The following is a 17,162-nucleotide window of genomic DNA, read 5'->3' as shown; positions in this document are numbered from 1 at the left end:
GCAAAGAGTCAGACACAACTGAGCTACTGAAAACTGTTGTGTGTGGAAATTCTGCATACATACAGAGTTCTATACTGTAAAAGAACAATGTGTTATATTTTGTGTAACTTCAGAAGGCAAAAATAGCTGGATAGTTCTGAGATCATCCTCATAGTACTGAACAGAGGAATACTTTTTCAACCATCCACACTGTCCAACAGTGGAACAGATTGTCTTTGTGATGGTAAGTTCCCCTTTTCAAGTATCTCTTCTTACTCCCTAAATTTATTTTTCAAGGCAGTTTATCTCTGTGTCAATATATACCTGTCCTAGCTCCTGTGATTCTGAGTGCTGTTTAAGGAAGATTAGGCCAGCAAGAGGACTTCTTTGGTAGCTCAGATGGTAAAGAATCTGCCTGCAATGCAGGAGACCCAGATTCAATCCCTGCGTCAGGAAGATTGCCTGGAGAAGGAAATGGCTACCCACTCCAGAATTCTTGCCTGGAAAAGTCCATGGACAGAGGAGCCTGGCAGGCTATAGTCCATGGGGTCACAAAGAGTGGGACATGACTGAGTGACTAACACACACAGACCAACAAGAGTGTGCAAGGTATAGGATGTAAACAGAGAAGTAAGACAACAGAGTGCAGGAAAACCAGTACAGAAAACGTTTTCTCTCACCAAGTCTTCATTCTTCTCTTCTCCCCACGAAAAAAACAAATACCAGAAGAACAGAAGAGGAAAAGATACAGTCAAAAGGATCAGCAGTGGAGACATTGGAAAAAGCAGGACCTCACACTGGAAAGTCTCAAAAGGAAGTGAAAGGCAGGAGCCAAACTGCTGGGCCCAGAGTGGGTGGAATGAAAAAGACAGATGGTTGTAGAAGAGATAACTAACGAGGCTCTGATAACTCTAATTTTCTGGGCCTTGGTGAGCTTTGCCTACGCTTCATCTAAATGGAAATATAAATAGCTGAGAAAGAAGCCAGTGGATGGGAACTGACATAATGGACTATTGACTCTCTGAGATATAAGGGACCTTCTTAAAAGCATAATATTTTACGTGGTCATTTGTCAGGCTTCCTCTGGGTGAGTGAGCTCCTTTGGGGGAGGTAAGTGGATTGGCTAATCTTAGTGTTTTGTTTAAAATACACCCTTTAATGTACACCTAGTACATTGTGCTAGAGATCAGTTAGCTTCACTGAGCAGACGGGGAGGGAAAAAGACATAGGCACCCACCCAGCCTCCTCTTTCTCCCAAGGGGCTTTACCAGATGAGTGCCCGATAAAAGATCCAATACCTACTTTCTTCTCCCTTCCACTAGCCTTGCCAGACCATCAAGATCCCTGTCTGAAAGAACCAAGCCAGTCTTCACTTCCTGCTCTCACAGAGTGGAGTTAGTCCACAGGCCATCCAGGCATTTACCCAGTGGACACCACCTCCTATTAAACCCCCTCACTCCACTCTAATTGTCTCCGCATGCATATACCCTCAGCTCTACGAACCTGTATCTTCCACCTCTGTGCTCAGTGCCAGGGGGAGGGGTGGTTTCCTTTATGCCCCAGCCCAAAGTGATCGTCCACCCCACTCCCCCATACCCTATCGTCTTCACCAGCAGTCTTTAGTGGACGTGGAGCTTGTTAAAAAACAAAAAACAACCGAGAAGCAAAGGCCCCAACTCAGAATTTCCAGGTATACAGCCTGAGACTCAGTCCTTTCACAAGCCCCCAGCTGATTCTGATGCACAGCATTATTTGCAAACTGTTGAGTTCTGGGTGATGGTTTAGGATTTCCTATAAATGCTATGAATTGTATATTAATTATGCTTGAGTTAGGTCTAAGCCTCTAGAAGTTAAACCGTGATCTCCTAGACTGGGACCATCACTTATTTTCCTTGATATTTCCCTTCCCTGACACAGGAAGCTGTGCTCAGAAAATGACATTTGATGATATGAGAAGTTGGGTTTTGTCCATTTTATAGAATGACAGTTTGAGGGAGGGCATGCTGGTTTAACACGATTCCATCACAAAGCCTACTGTCTCCAAGCACTCCTCCCTTAAAGATTTACCCTACGGGTTGGAATTTTGAGAATTTCTCAGCCAGCTTTCCCTCCCCTGGCTGTCTACTATCCTCACATCCAGTATCATGGTGGTAATGCTCTCACTTCCACAACAACTTATTTCTGTTACTTCTGATACCATCTCTGTGAAACAATTTCTTAAATGTAAAATTACTGTATAATAAAAGTTCTCACCAAAGTCCTCTGTTCTCTATTACTTCATCTCCTAAGAGGAGAGAAACCTAGTTTAGAGAAAAAAGGCAATGTAAGCATTTAGATCTATATAAAAGATCCAGAAATGTGTAAGAAGCTGCCTTTGGTTGGAAACATACAGATACCTCCACTAACATAACTAAAGTGGTGGATCATGCAAATCCATGAAGAAAGAGGACACATATGTTGGAAAATAATGAATTCTGAGGTCATTTTCATATACACCTTCATTTAATGGATGAGAATTCCATGACTTTAATGTAATTGAGCCTGTGTCATGAGAGTTTCAAATTCTGAACTGACAACGTGAAGCATGTTTTTTGCTGAGAACATAAGATGAATGATTGTGTAGAAAGTTTTTTCTGGTTCACACTTTCACTCAGATAGTGGCACAAATAAACAACAATTCCATACAAGCCCATCTGCACCCATGAAAGAGCAAAGCTACAAAAAGCTACAGAAAATTTTTTTTTATGTTCCTGACATTTAATTATTATTTTTCAGTAAGCAGAAGGGCTAGTGGCTATTTGCTATTAAAACAGTTTCAATAGACAAATTCCTACATATTGACTAAACATATTCCTACATATTGACCTACATATTGGATGCAGGTGAACTGGTGTCTGTGAAAACTGACCAGTCTAGATCCAACCCACTCTGAGATTCAACACAAGCTTTGCTTCCCCTTCAGGTGGAGTCCAGAGCCTGTCTTGACAAATAGGAACACAGCCTCTTTTCATCTGTATCTCCAAACCTTCAAATAAAGCCTTGCCAGAAATTCTTCTGGTTCTCTCCACTCAATCTGCCATTTCTGCCTCCAGTTCTGCTTTCCCGGTGGCTCAGCAGTAAGGAATCTGCCTGCAATGCAGGAGCCATAGGAGACTCAGGTTTGATCCCTGGGTCAGGAAGATCCCCTGGAGAAGGAAATGGCAAGCCACTCCAGTGTTCTTGCCTGGAGAATCCCATGGACCAGAGGAGCCTGGTGGGCTACGGTCCATGGCATCTCAGAGAGCTGGACACGACTGAAGCGACTCGGCACGTGCTTCTGGTTTTGCATACTCTCTTTCCCCACCTCTGTTCCTCTCTGAATTTTACTTGTGTTTCAAGCCTTTGATTGGGGTTTCTCCAGCAACTTATCCTCCAACCAATCACCTCAGTCTTTCAAATGCTGCAACACTGAGACAACAACATGGATTGTCCCTGCTTTTCTTTTTTCTTGAGTTTTTATTGAATTTTTTACAATATTCCTTCTGTTTTATGTTTTGTTGTTGTTTGTTTTGGCTACTGAGGCATGTGGGATCTTAGCTTTCCAACCAGGGATGGAACCCAGCCCCCTGCATTGGAAGATGAAGTCCTAGTCACTGAACTGCCAGGGAAGTTCCTTGCCCTGTTTTTCATCACTAAGTATTTGTGCTTTATTCAGAGTGAGCACAAATACCTGCATTTCATTATCAGACAGGTACCCCTTCTACACTCAGTAGTTGTCTGACCCTGAGCAAAGTATGCCTCAGTTCCCATTCTATAAGGTGGGAATAACAGAACACCACCCTCACAGAGTTAGTTACAGTGAAGACAGATAAAAATCATGGTTTGTTCACAGTTAACCATTATCATCATTATTGGTGCCTAATGCAGATGCCTGGCTCACTGGCAGAGTCAGTGGCCTCATGATGCACAATGATGCCCCTGACTGTGGTGACCTTGGTCTCTAGCATCTAATCTAACCTACGAACTTTCTGTAACCTTTTCAAAGCTCAGAGTGAAAAAACATGTTTCCATACATACATAACACTCACATTTATATATAACTAACCCATATATAATACATCTTCCTATATTTCAAAATTAAATAATTAAAATGAAATCCAAGTCGTCAAACAAAATGAAACTGGCTAACCGGTGAGGACTATGGGCACATCCCTTTGGTATTTCTCTGAGCCTACTGAAGATGCCACCTGGGCAGGAGGTTTTATCATTCAACTTATCTATGACCTGGAGATTTGGAATGCAGGTCTTTAGTTGTTCAGATCTGGCTTTATTTGTAGGCAGCCTTGGAGATGCGTATACAGGGGTAGAGGTCTCTGTCCAAATCACATTCCTCATTTGCCTGTGGAGATGACATACACAGTTGCTGTCAGAGAGTTACTGCTCTGAGACAAGGCTGCAGACATCTCTATTAGAGAGGAACCCACCTGTGGTCCTGTTATGGACTCAGTCTTGCTTCTTCAAAATTCACAGGTGATAGCACTTAATCCCCAATATGGCTATATTGGGAGGTGAGAGCTTTAGAGAGACAACTAAGGTTAAATGAGGTCATAAGAGCCAGGCCCTAATCCAATATGACTGGTGTCCTTATAAGAGGAGACAGACACCAGGGATGCCTGTGCACAAAGAAAATTTAGCCATGTAAAGACACTACAAGAAGATGACCTTCTGCAAGCTAAAGGGAGAGCCCCCAGGATAAGTCCACCCCGCCAGCACCTTGATCTTGGACTTTCAGCCTCCAGAACTATGGGAAAACAAATTTCTGTTGTGTAAGTCACCCAGTCTATAGTATTATATATGGTTATGGCAGCCCTAGCTGACTGACAGAGTTGCAGATCCCACAAATGATAAATTCTCCACATTAACAGTAATGTCCTCAAAGAGACCAGTGAGTTAGACCCCTGACCATCACAAAGGGGAGCAGAATATAGATAGCGCTGGAACCCAAAACAGGCCAACTGGGCTGGAAGAAGGGGTACTGAGGGTAGGTAGAGAAGAACAGTCCAGCATCCAGAGGGTTGCCACAGGAAAACAGGTGGGGACAGGATTCTGAAGTGGGCAGCCCTGTGCAGCTTCTGCCTGGAGATACTATGGGGCTTCTATAATGAGCAGGTCAGAGAGGGTAGGACAAGATAAACTTCCCTTCCAGTCAACCCTGACGGGGGCAATGTGGTACCAAGATATTAGAACCCCACTGGGCTGTATCCCTTCACTGTGGCTCTTGCCTTGCAAAGCTCTCGTTATCAAAGCCTGATATCCAGGAACTGATTCTGATCTGATTCAATGGCTACACTTAAGCTGGCACATTTGAAGTAATTAACTCTGTTGACCAGAAGTGTTGTAATGTCAAATCAGTGGGGTGTCTCAGCATACTGTGAACCACTTCTCTACAGTTCCTCAACATGTTTAAGAAAAATATAGACAGCAATCATATGATTAGGTCAGGGCTTGAAGAGGCCAAGAACTGCAGGGTATAGGGTTCAGGGAATTTTTAAAACTATTTTCATTCTACCTCTACATTTCCAAGTACATCTAAACAGCACTCAATACCTCTACCAAAGAACGGTTGAATGGTTCTGGTCTGGGAGTCCAGAGACCTGAGTTCAAGGCATATCTTTGCAGATAACTTCTAAATTAATGTTTGTTTTTTCGGTCTGGTTTTGTTTTTTTTTTAAACACTGTAAGTCACCAACAGTGTAGGAGAGTTCCCTTTTCTCCACATCCTCTCCAGCATTTATCGTTTGTAGACTTTTTGATGATGGCCATTCTGACTGGTGTAAGGTGATACCTCATCGTAGTTTTGCAAAGTGAAGTGAAGTCACTCAGTCGTGTCCGACTCTTTGCGACCCCATGGACTGTAGCCTACCAGGCTCCTCTGTCCATGGAATTTTCCAGGCAAGAACACTGGAGTGGGTTTCCATTTCCTTCTCCAGGGGATCTTCCCAACCCAGGGATCGAACCCAGGTCTCCTGCATTATAGGCAGACACTTTTACCATCTGAGCCACCAGGGAAGTCGCAGTTCTCTAATAATTAGTGATGTTGAGTATCTTTTCATGTGCTTTTTCACATGGGCCTCCAGTCTTGTAGATCCATGTTTCTTTAAGAATCAAGGATTTAACGTGGTGAGATACACAGAGAGGCCAGGATCTGGAAATCTGTATTCCAATCCCTGAACTTCCTTACTAGCTCTGTGGCCTGTGGCATCTGGCCCCCTTTCCTGTCTAGGCCTCAGTTTCTTTGTCTTTAAATAATGCGGATAAACTTTCCCATCTGTAAATTCCTTTCGGTTCCAGAGTTCTACAATGCCACAGGGGAAAAACTTTGGGGGCGAAACCAGATTTTGTGTGTGTGTATGTGTGTGTGCACACACAGACACTCCCTCAGCTCTGCACGTGGTAAGTGGTGATGCAGGGTGTTCACTAAAATCATACGATCATTCTGGATTGATCTGTTTGACTACATGCAGCAGTCACTCATTGCTACAGCATCTCTACCCACATGTAAAATAATGATAACTAACAAAATGTGTGACATTAGGTTAATAGTGAAAATATACATGTGGAGTGGAGGAAAGCCCACTCAGAGGGGTCGTTGGAGGAGGGAGATTTTGTGCATGCAAATAAAAAAATCGACCCCATTCACCCTCTGGCTGCACTGAAATCCTGGGTACTGAGGGTCACACTGAGAACTCACCACACAAGGGGCTGCATTCACTGCTTCGGCAGTAGGATACAATGCCCATCCTGAAAGCCGGTCAGCCTGACACGGCATCCGCCACAGATTAAATAAAAATTTACCAGGTAAAAGCCAACTCTGATAAACTCTCCAACAAACAAGGAGATTTGGAAAAGTATATTAAAATTAAAAAAAAAAATTGCCTAGCCAAAACAAGGCAGCCATTGAAGTTTACCAAGTGGCTCCTTTAATTAAGGACCGTCTCCTTAAATTACATTCATTTCTCTTACCCCTTTCAGGACAATCCAGGGTGAATAATATGTTTGTTTCTGGCTGAAGAGGTGCCAAGTTGAGAGGTAGTTTTGGGTTAATAAAACTGATCCGAGCTATCAACCAGAAATCTTGTCTACTTTTAGAGACCAAGAGAAGCTGGTTTAAGCTTGATTTTCAAGTATGAGAGGACAACCTAATCTACAATTTTAAAGAGTATGTAAGAAAAGTGAGAAATAAGAGTAAATGATATTTAACAGGCAACCCAATCAAAAAACGGGCAGAAGATCTAAACAGACATTTCTCCAAAGACACAGAAGGCCAAAAAGCACATGGAAAGATGCTCAACATCACTAATTATTAGAGAACTGCAGATCAAAACAGCGATGAGGTATCTCACCTTACACAGTCAGAATGGCCATCATCAGAAAGTCTACAAGCAATAAATGCTGCATAGGGTGTGGAGAAAAGGGAGCCCTACTACACTGTTGGTAGGAATATAAGTTGGTACAGCCACTATGGGGAACAATATGGAGGTTCCTGAAACTAAAAACAGAGTTACCATATGATCCTGCAATCCCACTCTTGGGCATATATCCAGAAAAGATGAAAATTCTAATTCAAAAAGATAAATGCACCCAAATGTTCAGAGCAGCACTATTTACACCAGCCAAGACATGGAAACAGCCTAAAACCACTGACACATGAATGGATAAAGATGTGGTGCATACATACAAAGGAATATTACTCAGTCATAAAAATGAAATAATGCCATTTGCAGCACTGTGGATGAACCTAGAGAGTATCATGCTAAGTGAAGTCAGACAAAGACATATGATATGATATCACTTATATGTAGAATATAAAAAATGATACAAATGAAATTATTTACAAAACAGGAATAGACTCAGTGAATTCAAAACCAAGCTTAGAGTGACCAAAGGGAAAAGGTAGGGGAGAAGGGATAAATTAGGAATTAACATCTGCATGCTTACTGTATATAAAATAGATAATCAACAAGGACCTTTTGTACAGCACAGGGAACTCTACCCAATACTTTGAAATAACCTAAATGGGGAAAGCTTTTGAAAAAGAGCAGATATATGCCTACCTGAATTGCTTTGCAATACACCTGAAGCTAACACAACATCGTTAACCAACTATTCTCAACTATAAAATAAAGTAATTTTTAAAAGACCATTTTAAATAAGTGGGATAGGGAAGGGGAGGGGCAAGATAGGGGCAGGAAACTAATGGATCCAAACTGCTCTGTGTAGGATAAATAAGCTACAAAGATACATTTCATAGAACCAGGAATATAGCCAATATTTTATAATTTTAAATGGAGTGTAATCTACAAAATTATTGAATCACTATGTGGTACACCTGAAACTAATAAAATACTGTAAATCAGCTCTACTTCAAACAAATCATTCAAAAAAATATTAAAAAGAGTAAGTAGCATTCAGATATACTTCTCTGTTCCTTGCTTCTCCTACCCACTCTTAACACTGTACTAACATTTGAGTCTCCTTGCTGTCCCGTGTGGCCTGTGCAGGGCTGCCAGACACAGCATTCTAGAAACAAATCGTTTTTCTTTCCTACCCAAGAACTAGCAGTGGCTTCTCATTATCAGTCAGGAAGAAGAAAAATCCCATTCAACACTGATAGAACCGTGAACAATCACTTGCTTTATCTCCCTGTCCTCATTTCCCATCTCCGAAGCCCAGCTCCAATTAACTTTCCCCATGACCCTTGGGTGCCAGCTAGTCTCTTCTTTGTCACCCACAGTCACAGACTTTCTCACATGCGTCCCCTTGCTCGTGCTGGTTTCTATTTTACTTGTCCAATTCACTGCCATAGCTTCAGCTTCGAGCAGAAAATCAGGCAGGGAGAAGATACATGATAAGTGCATGCTGAAAAAAGTAAAAGAATTAAAAGGCATGGACAACCATTCCATTGCTCTTTTTTAGTCTAGACCCTAATGATTCCTGTAGGCCACTTCAAGTACACCTTGCTGTGTGAATCCTTCAGCTCTCCATCCCACACAAACCTCTTCTTTCCCTCAGAGTTATGGGGGAATTATTAACCCTTTGGACTAATTTGACTGCTTCCTATATTTCTCCAGTGTGTAACCTAGAGCTGGATTCTCAGTGTGTGCATGCTCAGTTGTGTCAGACTCTTTGCGACCCCATGGACTGTAGTCCACCAGGCTCCTCTGTCCATGGAATTTTCCAGGCAAGAATACTGGAGTAGGTTGCCATTTCCTACTCCAGGGGATCTTCCTAACCCAGGAAACAAAGCCACCTTTCTTACATCACCTGCATTGGCAGGCCGATTCTTTCCCACTAGGCCACCTGGGAAGCCTAGAGTCTCAGTGGATTCCCCAACTTCCCATATGGAGAAAAGGATTGAAATTAGTATGGAGCAGACCTAGGTGCTGTACTGAACTCTCAGTGAGGTCTAAATTGACTTGCAGTCTTCTGCTCCTCTTCCTGAGTTGTGTGATGTGTTCTTCATCTGCCCTCCCTCCACTGTCTCTGAAGTTTGATGCTGTGTTCAGAGAGCAGGGATTGGAGACAGGCTGTCTTGGCTCATATCCCAGTTATGGTATGTCCTAGCTGTGTGACCCTGGGAAAGTTACTTAACTCCTCTGTGTTCTCAATTACCTTATCATAGACTTAATGTGAAGGTTAAAAAAAAAATTCAAATGTGTCAACTGCTTTGAACATGGCCTGGTACATCAAATGCCAAATTAATACTGGCTATTATTCTATCCTAACCACACTGGCCTTCTGTTACCTTCAATACACTTTCTCCTTTCCACCTCAAAACTTTCACACACATGACTCCTATCTACCTGCACTCTTCTGAGTTCATCCTTTTCTTTTAAGATAAATGGGATCTTGTCAGGGGGGCCATTTCTGACTCATCTGCATTCTGGATTAAGTCTCTTCTGATGTGTCCCCCTAGGCCCCTACATATCAGTACCACACTTGTCACGTTTGCAATCTATGTAAGAGACACCGGTGTGATCCCTGGGTCGGGAAGATCCCTTGGAGAAGGGCATGGCAACCCACTTCAGTATTCATGCCTGGAGAATCCCATGGACAGAGGAGCCTGGCAGGCTACAGTCCACGGGGTCACAAAGAGTCAGACACGACTGAAGTGACTTAGCACACACTCACCATGTGTTCCCCTAGCCCCCTGTATATCAGTACCACACTCATCATGTTTGCAATTTCTTGTTCCACAAGCAACTTTGAGGTTGGGCCATACACTTCAAAGGTATGAAGGGGAAATATTTCTCTTTTACCTCCTCAGAATCCCAGCATCCAGCACAGAGATGACAAATACTTATTGGGTAAATGAATCAATGAACGAACTATGAAAGGGTATTGGAGAAGCTTCATGGGGGCGACAGGCCCAGACTTTGGGACAGGGTTACATCCAATAATGAAATTATGAGAAGCAAAATAAAGTAGATTAGATTAGCTGTCTGGAGGCCAGACAGAAAATGGGTGTTTAGGGAACTGGAGAAACACCTAAACGTAGGCTCAGTTGGCCATGGTGCACTGACTTTTCACATTAGCTCTGCAGAACAGGCAGGCAGAGAGCTTGGCAGTGCATTGGACAACAGATAGTGGGTTGGCCAAAAAATTGTTTAGGTGTTTCCATAACATCTTACGAACAAACCTGAGTGAACTTTTGGGCAACCCAGTATTTTTGCCATCTATGATAAATCACTGTGGCACAGAACCCTAAAGCTTTCCTTTCCAAAGGGAACGAAGGATCCAAGTCTCCTGGACAGTTTAGTAACACCTCCTTTCAGTACCTGCCTAAATAGCAAAGACTGCCGCCCCCTCCAACCGTGTCTTGGCCTCTTTTCACTTTTCTATCTGGCTGAAGGTGGAGGAAGTCAAGTTGGTTAGCAATACAGGGCAGAAAGTAATAGAGATGAAAACACACATTGGTGTCTACACAAAGTCCCTTTCTCCCATCTACCTCTAGAGTAGAAAATAGTTCAGTATTAAACGTTGAAGAAGTGAACTTGCTCAGCATCATGATCACCCACAGCACAGTGTCTGAAACACACTCACACATTTCCAAGCCTCCTAATTAATCAGAGGAAGTTAGAAACACATGGCAGCGGACACACCGCTAACAAGTTCATCTTAAAGGAGTTAAAGAAACGTGTTGATTGGAGCAAGTCGGGAGCCCTCGCGTAAAGACAATGTATTCAGTGCTTGGAGGTGGTTCTGCTGTGGAGGGAGAGAGAAGTTCGGGATGTAAACCTGGCCTCCTGAAGGACTTGCCTTTCTGCAGAATTACAACCTCAAAATTTGCCCCATCACACTGTCTTTACAGTCTCTCATTTGGAAACAGCAGGACAGCCCCTACACCTGTGTTTCAGGTTTGTTTCCTCCAACCCTGCAGGTGGACCAGATCCTGGGGCATGGAGTGTGGTGAAGACAGCAGTGCAGAGAGGAAGGGAGCAGAGTCCTGCAATGGCAATGATGCTCGCACAGAGAGGAGAAGACCCGCCCGCCCGGCTTCTGCACCCTGGGAGAGGAGGGCACAAGAGCTGAACGTTAATTCATGGTGACACCCTTTGGGAAGAACCTCAGTGTTTGATCTGGAAACGATTTCATAATTCTTGTGATGGCTTCGAGGAGAGAATGGGTAAAAAGTCAACTTCCCTTCTGAATCTTTTATGGAGAGTAAATCAAGTTCAACTGGGCACATTCTTGAGCTAGCAAGTCCCACTTCCTGGGACTCAGAGATGAAGTCTGTGATGGAGAGAATTCAATCAACATGAGGAAAACGGACCTGTTGAAAGCCGAGATCCCAACGTGCTCTCCTCTCTGAAGAGAACCTGACTGTGCCCTGAAAGTGTCATAAGCATCTATCAGAGGAGCCTTCTTGCCTCTGCAGGCAGGTGCTGAGCCTGTCCTGACCCCAGGATGGCAGTGCACGTCCCTCTCCAAGAAACCGCCCTGGGCTGGAAGACGAGAAGGTAGATAAAGCGCCTAATGAAGCAGCAGAATGAGGCTAGCTGCCTTTCCCAGCTGGGTTCTGCCAGTGTCTTTTTTTTTGGGGGGGGGGGTGTCTACCTTTCCCAGCTGGATCTTAGATGCAGTACACAGGCTTGGTTGCCCTGTGGCATACGGGATTATAGTTCCCCAACCGGGGACCAAACCCACGTCCCCTGCCTTGCAAGGTAGATTCTTAGCCACTGGACCACCAGGGAAGTCTCCCACCAGTGTCTAAGTGATCTTGTGCAAAGTATCTTCTTTCTAGGCCTCAGGTACCCATTCTGTATGATGGGATAACACTGTCATTCTTGCCTTACTCAGCATCTAGATGCCAACATCTCACCTGCCAGCCAACTCCGCAGCTATATGGAAGGGTCTGCCCTTCAACCCCAGGTGGTACAGTATCAGAAGGGCTAACTGGTATTTCTACTCAGAGGTTGCTTTAAACACAAAGTAAACTTTTTATCCAAGTAACTAATGGCCTATAAAGAGATAAAATCAGCACTGCTAATAATAGCTTTTAAACTCTTTTAAATTTGATCCTCTGTGCTTGCATTACCTACTGAAAAATAATTATGAACATCTTGAAAATCTAAGCAACAATTTGAAAGCTTTTCCACTAATTTTTAAGGGATTATTGTATTGTTGATCAGTTGCTAAGTTGCTTCGATTCTTTGCATCCTCATGGATTGCACCATGCTAGGCTTCTCTGTTCTTCACTGTGTCCCGGAATTTGGTCAAATTCATGTTCATTGACTCAGTGATGCTAACCATCTTACCCTCTGCTGTTCCCTTCTCCTTTTACCTCAATCTTTCCCAACATCAGGATCTTTCCAGTGAGTTGGCTCTTCATAACAGATCCAACTTTGCTATACTTGGCTCAAGTATGAAAGTAAAAAGTGAAAGCCTTTCCTTTCTCCAGGGGATCTTCCCAACCCAGGGATTGAACCCAGGTCTCCCGCATTGCAGGCAGATTCTTTACCAGCTGAGCCACAAGGGAAGCCCAATAGCAAGGCTTAATTTTATATACCTATTTTGGTTATATTTATTCTTTGTAATTTATCAGCACTCTTACTTTATAATCAATAACCTTTCTCCAAATATTTGTACACCCCAGGGGTTTCTGCTGCCCAGCTGATGGGGTGTACCTTTCATTCTTCTTCAGTCTGGGTTTTTACCTGTTACCAAAATGGTCTCTTCCCAGCTTTTGTCCACAGAGAGAAGGAAAAGCTTGCTTCCATTTTTTGAAATTAACTTTCTGGTTCTCACTTCATGCTTCCTCACTTATTATATTCAATTCAGTTCGATCCAACCAGCACTGATTGAGCCCAGTACATGTCAGGAACTTTGCTGGCACCTGGCTTTAAGAGATAGGTAAAGCACAGCCTGGCCTTCCAGGGTTTATGGTCTTGTGATGCTTTTGAATTGTGGTGCTGGAGAAGAGCCTCGAGAGTCCCTTGGACTGCAAGGAGATCAAATCAGTCAATCCTAAAGGAAATCAACCCTGAATATTCATCGGAAGGAACTGTTGCTGAACCTCCAATACTTTGGCCATCTGATGCCAAGAGCCAACTCATTGGAAAAGACCCTGATGGTGGGAAAGACTGAAGGCAAGAGGAGAAGGGAATGACAGAGGATGACATGGTTGGATATCATCATCAACTCAATGGACATGAGTTTGAGCAAACTCCAGTAGATAGTGAAGGACAGGGAAGCCTGGCATGCTGCAGTCCATGGGGTTACAATGAGTCAGATACAACTTAGCAACTGAATGACAACATAGTCTAGTGGAGGACAATACCTGTCACCAACCTTCTGTGCAGCTAAAAGGGATGTTAGGGATCATTTACAATAAAGCCCTCCATTTTACAGAAGCTGCCACAAAGATCCAGCAAGGTCAAGTGAGTCACCTTCCAAGTGCTGAGCGAAGACAGGAGTTTAGAGCCCACATGCCAGTGGGGGAATGAGCACAAAAACTTCTCTTCCTTTCTTTATCCAGGATGTGAGACCAGCCACTGTTTTATGGCTCTGATAATCAGGATAAGTCACTAGCAAGTGATTTTAAGATACATATACTTGGGATTTCCCTGGTGGTCCAGTAGCTCAGACTTCTAGCTCCCAATGCAGGGGGCCCAGGTTCAATCCCTGATCAGGGAACTAGATCCCACATGCTGCAACTAAAAGTTCACATCTGCAACTAAAGCTCTCTCATGCTGCAACAAAGATCACAGATATGGGGCCACAACTAAGCCCCGATGCAGCCAAATAAATATTTTTTAAAAAAATACATAAACTTAAAATCCAACATTTTGTACCTTAGAAATTTGTATTTGATGTTTAGGAACTTTGAAACTATTTGGCCCAGGCAAATATTTCATCTACTAATCCCACTGTTTCCTGCCTTTTAGCCTTCTTTGTTTGTTCTTAAATGTTAGCTGTAAGAGGGGTATCCAGCCAGACCCATCTTTTCCTTTTTTAAGGTTTGAAAACCATTTTTATTTTTAGGTTGCAAAGATTTTAAATGACTTTTTAAAGTTTCCTTGCTAATAATAATAATAATTGCTACACAAAAACCCTGCATATATTTGACATATACAATTTGGTGAGTTTGGTCACATGCCCAAAAATGCCTAGAAAACCACCACCATATCCATCACTCCAAAAGTTTCCTTGTGTCTTTTTTTTTTTTTGATCAGAACACTTGAGATCGCTCTCCTAACAAAATGTAAGTGCCCAATACAGTAGTTATAAGTATAGGCACTATATTATATAATGCATCCTTAGAGCACATTCATCTTGTGTAACTGATGCTCTGTACCAATTGAACAATAATTCCCTATTTGTCCCAGCCCTCAGGGCCTAGTCACCACCATTCTATCCTCCGTTTCTGTGAATTTGACTGTTTTAGGTTTCTCACATACATGATAACATGCAGTGTTTGTCTTTCTGTAACTGGTTTATTTCACTTAGCATAGTATCCTCTGGGTTCATCCCTGTTGTCCAAAATGGCAAGATTCCCTGTTTTAAAAAGGCTGAATGATATTTCATTGTGTGTATATACCTAATTTCTTGATCCGTTCATCGGGGGTATTTCCATATCTCAGCTGTTGGGAGCAGCACTGCAGTGAACATCAGAGTACAGCTATTTCTTCAAGATCCTGATTTGAATTTTCAGGGGGTATATACCAAAAATGGGATTGCTAGATCACAGGGTAGTCTTATTTTTAATTTTTAGAGGAACTATGATACTGCTTTCCATAGTAGCCATATCATCTTACATTCTTACCAACAGCATAAATGGGTCCCAGTTTCTCTGCCTCCTCACCAACACTTGCTATCTTCTGCTTTCCGATGGCCTTATCACCTGGCTGTGCATACCTCTTATCTGCATGCTATTTCTGGGGTGTTCTCGAAGGAAGCCTAGCTAGCCAGTGATTCCTACCACATATTAAGCACACTGAGGACAGAACCATCTCTACTATTTCCTGGAGCTGTCTTCTACTGTATCCTCCACTTTATGTAGGGTCCTTTCCTATAAGATTCAGGCTTTTAACCAGGCTGAAATTTTAAAGCACAACCAACCAGTCAGACTTGGCCTGTCTCAAGGGGCTGCTTCTGCTGACCCCCCTTATGTGTTCCTGTTTAGAAGCACCTCACCCCTATAGCCCCGGAGTGATGGCAGAATATATGAAACAGCCTTCAGGGACTTGTTTAAAACCTTTTGTGTCCATAAATCCAGAGCAAATAATGGCCCATTCCATAAATGTCATGAGGCCTTAGAGATTATCTCATCCAATTATAGACAACTAAGGCTCAGAGAGGTGAAATAAATTGCCCAAATGTATATAGCTATTTGGTGACAGAAGCAAGTTTAGAATTCAAGTTTCTTGAAACCCACTGCAATACAGTTTCCAATACATTAATTTTCTATTCAAATTAGAAATATAGAAGTAGTGATGAATTAGTAATGAATATTTATGGAGTGCTAGAAAGCAAAAGGCTTCATGCTAGGTGCTGTGGGGGATACAAAAATGAATAAGATGAGGCTTTCCTGGTGGCTCAGCGGTAAAGAATCCACCTGCCAGGGCAGGGAACACGGGTTCAAGATGTGGTCTGGGAACATCCCACATGCTGCAAAGCAACTAAGTCCATGCACCACAACTACTGAGGCTGTCCTCTAGAGCCTGGGAGCCACATGAGCCACAACTACTGAAGCCCCTACACATACAGCCCCTGCTCTACAAAAAAGAGACGCCATCACAGTAAGAAGCCTGCATGCAGCAGCGAAGAGTAGCCCTCAATTTCCACAACTAGAAAATAGCCCACACAACAACAAAGACCCAGCATAGCCAAAACTAAATAAAAAATTTTTTAACTCTTTTAAAAAGTGAATAATATGAACTTCCCATCCTCTGGGGTCTCACAGCCAAGGAGAAGAGAGAGACGGCTCTATCATTCAAGGCAACTTACAGAAAGCTGCAATAGAGATTAATCTGGAAGAGACTGGGAGATTAAAACAAGAGTAGTTTTGACTCTAGAGAGTTAAGAAACCTAATGGAGAAGACGTGTTTTGAGCTGAGCTTTAAAAGATAAACAGAATTGTGTTAGAGGCTGTAGAGATGGAGGACATTCTAGAGCAGTGGTCCCCATCCTTTTTGGCACCAGGGACAGGTTTTGTGGAAAACAATTTTTCCATAGATCAGGGAGGTGGAATGGGGGATTCAAGGTGATTCAGGCACATTATATTTATTGCACACTTTATCTCTATTATTATTATTACATCAGCTCCACCTCAAGTCATCAGGCATTAGATTCTGGAGGTTGGGAACTCTTGTTCTAGAGGATCAGGATCAGTGGTAGAGGCAGGTGAGTTTCTGAGCTCCCCTCTGATTTCACCAGTTAATTAGGGAAGGCAGCATCTGAATTCCTAGTGATTGGATGCAAGGCGTGGCACTCTGGGCTGAACTTGGAAGTCCAGCCTCTGACTCACATCCAGTAGTTGTATGGACCATGGGGTTTACCGATTTGTCAGAAACCTAGATTGTCTGGGTTCCTATCCCTTCCCCATCACTTACAAGCAGTACCACTTTGTGCAAGTTATTTCAGCTTTCTCTGCCTCAGTTTTCTCATCTGTAAGGTGGGCATTATAAAACTATCTGATATAT

At 42.9% G+C, this 17,162-nt stretch overlaps 1 non-coding gene across 1 annotated transcript; it reads right to left on the bottom strand.

The window, feature by feature from the left end:
- Positions 1–5,954: 5,954 nt before the first annotated feature.
- TRNAY-AUA lies at positions 5,955–6,027 on the bottom strand. The gene has a single exon. It is a non-coding gene; the product is annotated as a tRNA-Tyr (tRNA).
- Positions 6,028–17,162: the final 11,135 nt, after the last annotated feature.

Source organism: Cervus elaphus, chromosome 1 (assembly GCF_910594005.1).
Source record: "Cervus elaphus chromosome 1, mCerEla1.1, whole genome shotgun sequence".
Taxonomy (NCBI): Eukaryota; Metazoa; Chordata; class Mammalia; order Artiodactyla; family Cervidae; genus Cervus; species Cervus elaphus.
This window is presented reverse-complemented; position numbering and strand designations above follow the sequence as displayed.